Raw genomic sequence first — 10,318 nt, forward strand, 5'->3', positions numbered from 1 at the left:
TTCCATTGCAGATTCAGTTCAGGGGTTAATAATAGCCTGTGTGAACACCTAAGTGTCACTTGTCTTCCTTCCTTCCCTCCCAGCCCCCTGCAGTCATCAATCTAAAGTAGCAAGCAGAGTAGGAATATCTTCTTACTGAGCATCCAGACTGTTAAAAAAACATCCTAGAGTTTGTTCTTGGTCTTTCCAATTTTATACTGGGTATAAAATGTCTCTAATCATACTGGGAGTTGACAGAAAATATTCTGGGACAAACAAAACATAAATGCATCTCCCAAATAATATTGGAAAGAACCGGAACAAATTCTAGGAATTTCTGGTCTTTCCAATCATCTTGAATATGCCCTTAGTCTCTTTCTTCATCCAGTCCACTGGAGGACTCCAGTTTCTGGGAAAGACGTTCCCTGCTATTTAAGTAAACCATTACCTACTGTCAGTTCAAATCCTCCTTATGCTGGAAGGAGAGGAATAAAGGAATATTTTTATTGCTCAGTTAATTTATCAGAAAAAATAACCCCTGAAATAAATGAAAACATCCAATTACTTTGGATGAAAGAGGCAAATTGGGCATGTATGTGTCTCCCTCATAAAGGAAATATCACATGTTATAAGCTATGAACATGCTCATGTTTAGAAATAATATATGCTAATTTATAAAATGCAAATTAGATGCCCACTTTGCATGTGCTAATTTAGGTACAAGTTTAGCATTAGTAATTAGTACGCTGATGACACCCAAATCTATTTCTCTGTATCTCGTTCGTCGGCCTCGAATTCCGATGGCATCTCTTCTCTCAATGAATGTCTTCAGGCGGTAATGGGCTGGATGAGGAAAAACAGATTGAAACTGAATCCAGACAAGACGGAGGTGCTCATGGTAGCCGCCCCGAAACCAAGAATTGGGTTGCAACCTCCAGTCCTGGATGGGGTCACACTCTCCTCCAGCGACTGTGTTCGCAGTCTGGGGGTGCTCCTTGACTCGTCGCTCCTGATGACAAATCAGGTAAATGCGACGGTCAGGAGTGCCTGTTATCAGCTTCGGCTGATACGCCAGCTGCGCCCTTTTCTGGAAGTAAGGGATCTTGAGACGGTTGTGCACGCGCTGGTAACCTCACGCCTTGACTTCTGTAATGCACTCTACATGGGGCTACCCCTGTGCTTGACTCGGAAATTACAGCTGGTTCAAAATATGGCAGCCAGGCTTGTCTCAGGAACATCTAGGAGGGACCACATTACTCCGGTTTTGAGGTCCCTCCACTGGCTGCCTATCAGCTTCCGGGCCCAGTACAAGGTGTTGGTTATAAATAATAATAATAATAAAAATTTTATTTATATGCCGCCCTTCCTTCGATCAGGGCGGCTTACATCAGGTTAAAACACACAAATACAAGATTAAAATACAGAAACAATAAAATCAACAACAAGCAAAAAAGCCCCATAGCCCAACCTCTCAGCCACGGAAGAGGAGGGAGGCCCACAGGATTTTTATTTGGGGAATGCCTGTTGGAATAGGAAGGTCTTAAGGTCCTTCCTAAATTGGGCCAGGGTAGTAGACGAGCGGAGCTCTGTGGGCAGCGCGTTCCAAAGGGCTGGGGCAGCTATGGAGAATGTCCTCCGAGATGTGGAGGCTAATCTAGCCCCAGGCACCTTCAGTAGCTGCTGCCCAGATGTTCTGAGGGTGCGAGGCGGAATGTACGGAGAGAGGCGGTCCTTTAGGTGTCCTGGGCCCAAGCCATTTAGGGCTTTATAGGTAATCACCAACACCTTATATTGAGCTCGGAAGCGAATGGGCAGCCAATGGAGGCCTTTTAAAACCGGTGTTATATGGCTGGCCCTGGGAGCGCCAGTGACCAGCCGGGCCGCCATATTCTGCACCATTTGCAGCTTCCGAGTTTGGTATAAGGGTTGCCCCATGTAGAGTACATTGCAGAAATCCAATCTCGAAGTTACCAGAGCATGTACAACCGTTTCTAGGTCCCTCTGGGCCAGGTATGGGCGTAGCTGGCGAATCAGCCGGAGCTGATAACAGGTGCTCTTGACCGTCGCATTCACCTGAGCAGTCAGGTGAAGCGACGAGTCAAGAAGCACCCCCAGACTGCGCACGGAGTCCTTCACAGGGAGCGTGACCCCGTTCAGGACAGGTGGAACCACCGCCATTCCTGGACCAGGAGAACCTATCACTAGTACCTCCGTTTTCTCTGGATTCAATTTGAATCGGTTTTCCCTCATCCAGCCCATTACTGACTCTAGACAGGCCACGAGAGGGGAGACGCCATCCCCAGTCACTGCATCAGTCGGAGACATAGAGAAGATGATTTGGGTGTCATCAGCGTACTGATAACCCCGCGCCCCATGTCTCCGGATGATCTCTCCCAGCGGTTTCATGTAAATGTTAAATAGCATGGGAGACAGAATAGCTCCTTGAGGGACCCCAGTTTTTAGGGGCCTCTCGTCGGAGCACACGTCTCCCAGCTGCACCATCTGGGACCTCCCGGAGAGGTAGGAGCGGAACCACTGGAGCGCAGTGCCCCCGATCCCCACCTCTGCCAGGCGTCCCAGAAGGATACCATGGTCTATGGTATCGAAAGCCGCTGAGATGTCCAAGAGCACCAACAGGGACACGCTTCCCCTGTCGACGCTCAGACGGAGATCATCGACCAGGGCGACCATGGCCGTCTCAACCCCGTAACCCGCCCGGAAGCCAGTTTGAAATGGGTCCAGATAATCCGTTTCATCCAAGACCGCCTGAAGCTGGATCGCAACCGCCCTCTCGATCACCTTTCCCAAAAATGGTAGCAGCGAAATAGGCCGATAATTATTATGCACCAGGGGGTCGAGGGAGGGCTTCTTTAGGATCGGTTTTACAATGGCCAATTTAAGATCCGATGGAAATCGCCCATCCCTCAAAGATGTATTAATTATCCGGCGTAACAATGATGTTACCGCCGGTCCCCCCTGGGCCGCTAACCACGAGGGACAGGGATCAAGAGAGCAGGTTGTTATCACCTTTAAAGCCCTAAATGGCTTGGGTCCAAGCTATCTTAGGGACCGCCTCCTCCCGTACAATCCTCCCCGCGCTCTCCGGTCCTCTGGGAGGAACTTACTACAGCCTCTAAAATCTAGGCTTGTGGCGACCTCCCAGAGGGCGTTCTCTGCTGTCGCCCCCAAACTCTGGAATGACCTGCCGGATGAGATCCGTCAGATAACATCATTAGACAGCTTTAAAAAAGCGGTCAAGACGGATCTCTTCCGGCAGGCCTTTCCAGATTAACCATCCCGGCCCAGGTTCCTGATTCCCTCATTCCTCCCGTGGCCCCATCTTAGTGATGGTCGAGGATCAACAGAGGGATATCAGGGTTTTTAGTTTTTAATTGTTGTTTTTATGCATTGACATTGTGTTTTAATATGTTATACTGTTTAATACTGTCTTAAGGGGGGGAGGGATAAAGTGTTTTTAATTGTCATATTTTATATTTTACTGTTGTTAACCGCCTGGATTGGTTTGCCAGAGGGCGGTATACAAATAAATATTATTATTATTATTATTATTATTATTATTATTACTATAACGTCAAAAGGGATGCAAAGCATCTCACTGTGGCATAGGATTAGAGTGTTGCTCCAGCTTTGGCTTGCTAGTTGGTTTAGACCTCAGCTCCCAGAACCTCTGGTCATTGGTCATTATGGCTGGGGCTTCTGGGAATTGAAGTCCAAAATTATTTGGGAGACAAAAAAATGAGAAACACCGGGCTGACCTGGTGACCTGCCTGGCTAATGTTGGATGGGCAAGTCCTGCTCTCTTTTCTTAAAGAGATCCTGCTCTTTCTACGTTTGGACACCAGCAGCCACGCTAGAAGAGAGGTGATGATCAGTGCTGTTGCTTGTTCTTGGTTCCTCCCAAAGGGCTACTGCCAAGTATCCTGCAGTGTATTTTTTTGCTTTCCCCTGTGATTATCTTCTTTTAAAGACAATTTTAAATGTGGTTAGTAATGGTAGTTGCTTATCTGGCAGCTAGCAGAACAATCTATTATACATCAGCATTATTGTTAAAACCTGTTGCCAGCTGGCACTCAGGGAGTGGTGGTGGGGAGAAAGAAAGGAACTGAATGTTAATAATAAGGAAATGTGTGGTCCTCAAAATACAGAAATATCTATTAATGAGAAGCCCTGGAAACTACCACAGTTTTTTACTTCTTCTCATTTTAACCTGTTCTTTTTAATGCTATTGCAATACATCTCTGTATATAGCAGGCTTGAACAATGTATTTTAAAGAACTGCTGCTCCTACCAGCCCTAGCCAGAATGGCCAATGGTGAGGGATGATGGGAGCTGCAGTACTTGGAGGTACACATGGTGCCCTCCCCTGGTGTGAGTCATCCAGTTATACTTCCTCAGCCTTGTTGAAGTCTAGTTGAATGCACACAGGTGCCAGAGCCCTATGAAATCCTCTTGCATACAGGATTTTTTTGTGTGTGTGAATCAGAGTAGACAATAGGTTTGACAATTCCTGGCCCAGGAACCGTGTATGCTCCTATAAGAGCTCAGCAGCAATATGTTGGATTTAGTGCTCCACTCATTCATTCTAAGAACAATGGAACCTTGTTACTGAGTCAGACTATTAGTCCTTTTAGAGCAGTAAGTTTCCAATGAGGCCATTCTTAGCTTTACCTGGAAATGGCAAGGATAGAACCTGGGGGCCTTCTTCATGCCATTTCTTAAATGAAAGCCAAGACATGTGTCCAGCAATATCAGAGTGAGATTAAGAAGGCAAAAATTATTAACAAAGAGCAGTGGCATCACTACAGTTGGTGTCACTTGGAGCAGTAACTCATGCTATCATACACACACACAGATCCACGGACCTCCTCCCTTATCACACCATACAGAATCCTTAGTAATGTCTTTTGTACCAATGTTACCACTAAATCATACCCCAAAAGACTTGCTCTGTGGTATTACTTGGTGCTTTGTTAATAGTGCATTGTCCAGCTGAGTAACCGATTGATAATGTCATCCTCTGCTGTTATTGATATTCATGGCTCAGTCTTGGAATGAGAGTACCTGTAAGATGTTTTAAAAGTAGAGAAAGAAAGTGTGTGGGGGGGTGGGGGGTGGGTGTGGGTAATAGAAGTCCTTTGAAACCTTTGAACCTCTTTTGGGGTGTCATGCAGTGTTGCTGCAACCCTGCAGTAATGCCACTGTCTGTAGGTCACTGACCCTTCACAGGGACGTAGCCAGGATTTTGGGAAGGGGGGGGGGGGCCAGACTAAGTGCCACCATTTTGAGAGGCTAAGAGCCCCCCCCCCCGACACAAAAAGGGGGGTGAGCGTTTACATTAGAATGGCACCACTTGAACTTCCGTTATGGCTCCGTGCTGCTATGGAATCTTGGGATTTGTAGTTTTGAGAAGCTGTTTGGCCTTCTCTGTCAGGTGCCACAACAAACTACAAGTCCCATCATTCCACAATATGGTGCCAAGGGCAGCTAAACAACTGGATTATTTTTTTCCGTGCAGATGCAAACTGAGTCCTCCTCTGAAGGCGTTTACATCAGATAAATTCAGCCGATAAAGCAAAGCGCAGCTGTTCAAGCAATGAGCAGCAGCCACTCTGTTCATGCTCAGAGACACTTTGCTCAGCTTTGAGACACTGCATTCCAACTTCTGAGCTGAGCTAAGAACCCAGTGCATCCACACAACATTTCATCCACTTCCAAGAGGGATTTTTAATTCCAACACACACACACACACTCTAATACAACACTGCACACAATTTTTAATCCAAGACCATCTATCTATCTATCTAGCTATCTGTCTGTCATAATTTTAAATTCCAAGACATATACCTTCCTTTCTTTTATAAAAAACAAACCCCTTTAAGAGAATCTGTTTTGAGAGAAAGGCAGGGTATAAAATCAATAAATACAAAATATTGTGCAATAGTCCATCAGTGCAGGCTTGCATTATAAGACTTTATAACTTTAAAATGTTATACATTAAAAACAATTAAAATCACAGTAAGCTCAGAGTGCTACAGAATCATGGAATCATAGAGTTAGAAGAGACCCCTAGAAGGACCATCCAGTCCAACCCCATTCTGCCATGCAGGAACTCCCAGTCAAACACCTCAACAAATTATGTAATGAAGGTGTCCTCTACATTGTAGAAAGATAACTATAGATTAACTATGGAAAATCACCACCTTGAGTCGTATATTGGGAGAAAGCGGGATTTAAGAAAATAACAACAACAACAACAACAACATCTGGGTATGTAGTTTGTGAGATATTAGCATTCTTTGTCAGAGAGCTCTGGTGCCACAACATACTACAAATCCCAGGATTTCCAAGCATTAAAGTGGTGTTGAACTGGATATTTCTGCAGTGTGCAGCTTATTAACTGCAGTTCCCAGCAGTCTGTGGTGCTGCTGGATGATGGACCTGCAGTCTAGCATTGCCTGGAGCAGAGCCATAGGACTCCAGAGCCCCAATTCATCCTCTGGCAGAATTTGGGGAAACTCCTTTAAAAGGCAAAAATAAGGAAAATAAAAACTCCTTGCAAAGTAAAACCCAGAGGTCTTCCAATGGACTTTGCTTCCAAGGCAGGAGGGCAGAGAGGCCAAGATCTTTAGATTGAGTCCTTAGGTTAATTAATTAATCCTAGAATCCAGAGTTGGAAGAGACCCACGAAGGGCCACCAGTCCAACCCCATTCTGCCATGCAGGAACTCTCAATCAAAGCATCCCCATTGATAAGCTGAAAAGGGGCCAGCTAAGTGTAGTTTATTTTATTTTTCTTTTAAAAATGAGAAAAAAACAAGGCTGGAAGGAGCAGAAAAGGGCCAAGCCTTGATATCTGGACCCCAGAACATGCTAACTCCCAGAATTCCATAGCCAAGAGCCACAAAAGAGTTAAATCGCTGCCAAACCTGGTTATTTCTTGAGTGTGGATGCAGCCTGATGCAGCTTCCTGTCCCTCCCTCGCTCGCTCCCTCTCCTCCAGGGCTTTTTGGCCCCTCCCCTCAGGCCCCACAACAGAAGTTTAGGGGTGGCACTTGGGCTCCTCCTGGCTTTGCCAGGGCCAGGAGGAGAGCCTCCTCACCCTCCCATTCTTCCGCCCTCCCTCCCTCCCTCCCCCCTCTCTCTCAGCCTCCCTGCTCCCAGTGAATTTTTCCCTCTAGTCCTCTGTGCTTTTGATGGAGGGGACGGAGGAGTTTTAAAGTGCCCCCTTGATTCACCTCCTCCCTCCCTGGAAGACTTTTATTTTGGCAAAAACACAAGGGAGGAGGGGGGGAGGAGGAGGAGAAGGAGTGGAAGCCAGACTGACTCCTATGGAAACGAAAGGGAAAGAGCTTGCTTTGTCTTTCCCCCTTTCCCTCTCGGAGCTCCGTGGTTTTAATGGAGAGGAGGAGGGGGGGAGGAAGGAGCTTGAATGCCCCCAGGCCTGAAGGGGGGGACCAGACCCCCCAACCCCCCCCCCGGCTACGTCCTTGCCCTTCAGCTTCCAAACACTGTCTCAAACAAAACTCCTGCTTGCTCACTTCAGTCCCTCACCAGAAGAGAAGAGTCTCCCCTCCACAGCACACCTACCTTGATTATTCTCAGCTCTGAAATCTCACCCTTCCAACAAACCACGGCAGAATTAGCCAAATAAAGTTCTGCCCCCAAGTTCGGAGGTGGTGGAAAAAGCAGTGTGAAGAAGAAACAATGCTGCATTGTGACACCACTTTAACTGCCATGCCTCAATGTTATGTAATGTTGAGATTTGTAGTTTTCTGAGATATTTAGCCTTCTCTGTCAGAGAGCTCTGTTGCCACAACAAATTACAAATCCCAGGATTCCTTTGGATGGAGCTATGATAGTTAAAGCAGTGTCAAACGGCATTATTTCTGCAATGCAGATTACCGGTAGAAGCCTAAACAGAGGTAAACAGAATTCTAATAATCCAGAGAATGAGCAAACAGTATTCAGACTACAATACTATGCTAAGTCAAATGATTCAGCGATGTATGCAAAGAAAGACATTTCTAGAAGCCCAAACTAGAGAAACTGAAAGAAGCATGAACTACCCCCTACTACAACAGCAATCTGGGTGAAGTGACAATGTCAGTTCTGTGGAAATGAAAATACCAAGTAGTGTTATATTTTAAGACATTTTGTGCTAAAGTACATGAACACATGTACTTTTCATATGTACTGGCAATAGAACTGTGCTGTTCTTATTATGTTCTGCTGGATGCATATATTTAAGCTGCAGGTTGCTTTCTTGTAAGCAAACAGGAAAAAATAAAATGTTTTAGCAGCCTCAACATGGTGCAAAAGCACAGGAAACTTCAACCAAAGTTTGATAATGCCCCAAATGTTTTGTTTTATAGATTTCTCAGAACCATAAAGAGATACAAAGTATGGCAAATACAAAGATATTTGTTAATATATGATCATATGAATAAAATGATATGTTTTTTTAAATTAAAAAAACCTTTATTTCTTATAGTGCTGATAATTCAGTTGTCAAGGATATATCTGTGCACAAGACTTAATAATTATTTGAAAGAGGGTTTTCAGTGATCCATCTGGGAATTTTTATTGTCTCTGTGAAACATTTCATCTTGAAAGTACATTTCAGGTGGTTTCTTTGACTCCTCATTCCTTTTCCTTACAACATTTGAGGCACAACAGGTAAAGAGAAACTGACTGGCTAAAGTCAGTTGTCCAATGGATTTTGTGGTTCAGTGTGGACGAGAATGTGGGTATCCCAAATTCCACTCCATCATTGTAACCACTATACCACACTACCTCTTGATGCCTCTCTTGTGGTGTGATCAGTCTGCATAGGCTGGTAGGTTTTTAAAGTTTCTTTGGATTTATGCAGGACAAGAGCATGATCTATCCAGTATAATAATATTTACACTCTAGATAGAAAGGGACACTATTAAATAGAGCACAACTAATACGAAGAAACTTTAATGAAATTATGTAAACGCAATATACTGTTTGAAAGCTTTGTTTATGAAAGCTCCATGGAAATGCAAACACTCAGGATTCAGTGCAGTTAGACTATGACAGCTCTCCCTGGGTTTCAGCAGCCTGATATGACTCCAAAGAACAGTACAAATCAAGGTAACGGGTAACTGGAACGGTGAAAAGTAAGGGCCTGTGTAGTGTTCTTAGGTACCCTCTACTTCTCTAAGGTTCTGGGTCAATTTGTTGTGGTGGTTGTTGTGTGCCTATCAAATGGTTTCCTTGGCAGAATTTGTTCAGAGGCAGTTTGCCTTTGCCATCCTCAATACCTGGGTCAATATGAAAGAACATGCCTTTGGACAAGTCAACCCCAAATCTTTAGGAAGTTTTTTTTTTTATGATAGATCTTGTGTTTACAAGTAAAGAAGCAAAGCATAGTGGAGTCAAGCTATAAGCAGAAAATGTGACTACAAATCCCATCTCACATCATTGGAGCAAGAGCCCTCATGCTTTATTTTCGACTAATTCTCGCACCCCTTCATGTTCAAATTGCAAAAAAATAAAATAAAAATCCTATTTCTCTTATTCTGAAAGCCCTCCTTTTAGCTCTGGGAGGTGACACCATTAAAACATTTGATTCCAGGATAGGGTGGTCAGATACAGACAACATTGCCCCATCACCATCAGTAGTTGTGTAGATGAGGGAATTTGGACAGGTGTAGATTGCGGGACAAGCTCCATCTTCTGGAATTCTCTTTTATTATTAACTTTGGAAGGTGCAGAAGAAGCTCTGTCCTCTTTTTCACCTGGCCATTGTGACTCTTGGTGATTAGCACAACATCCTCAGCCTTTAAGAGAAAATTTAAATGTGTTTTGCTGCCAGTTCTGCTGCTATTATTGAAAGCCCATAATCAAGAATGCCCTCTGATAAAAACATTCTTCACTCTCTCTCTCTCTCTCTCTCTCTCTTTCTGAGAAAAAAGTAGGTCACTGTCTCCCTTGACAAGCAGTGTTCTTTTCATGTAAACACATTTATTGCAATTAAAAATGCAACAGATATCTCATTTGCATTATCACAGATAGAAGGCCAGTGAAACTGGGTCATAACAGCCTGGGAAATTCAGAAGAAACTGAGGTTTGCAGCCATTTTCCAGGATGATATGTGTCACTTACATTTTGGGCTGTGGCTTCTGCACCTTTCCAACTTTAAAATTTCTAAACACTGACAGTCTCCAAATGCCCTCTGGTATCCTTTGTTCAATTAAAACGAGACTGAGGCCTGGAGCACACGGGCATAAAGATGTGGCTTCCAGCCATTTTGGAGGTGCACTGTTTATATGACACATGCCTCCGACATGACT

The sequence above is a fragment of the Sceloporus undulatus genome, chromosome 2 (assembly GCF_019175285.1).
Source record: "Sceloporus undulatus isolate JIND9_A2432 ecotype Alabama chromosome 2, SceUnd_v1.1, whole genome shotgun sequence".
NCBI lineage: Eukaryota > Metazoa > Chordata > Lepidosauria > Squamata > Phrynosomatidae > Sceloporus > Sceloporus undulatus.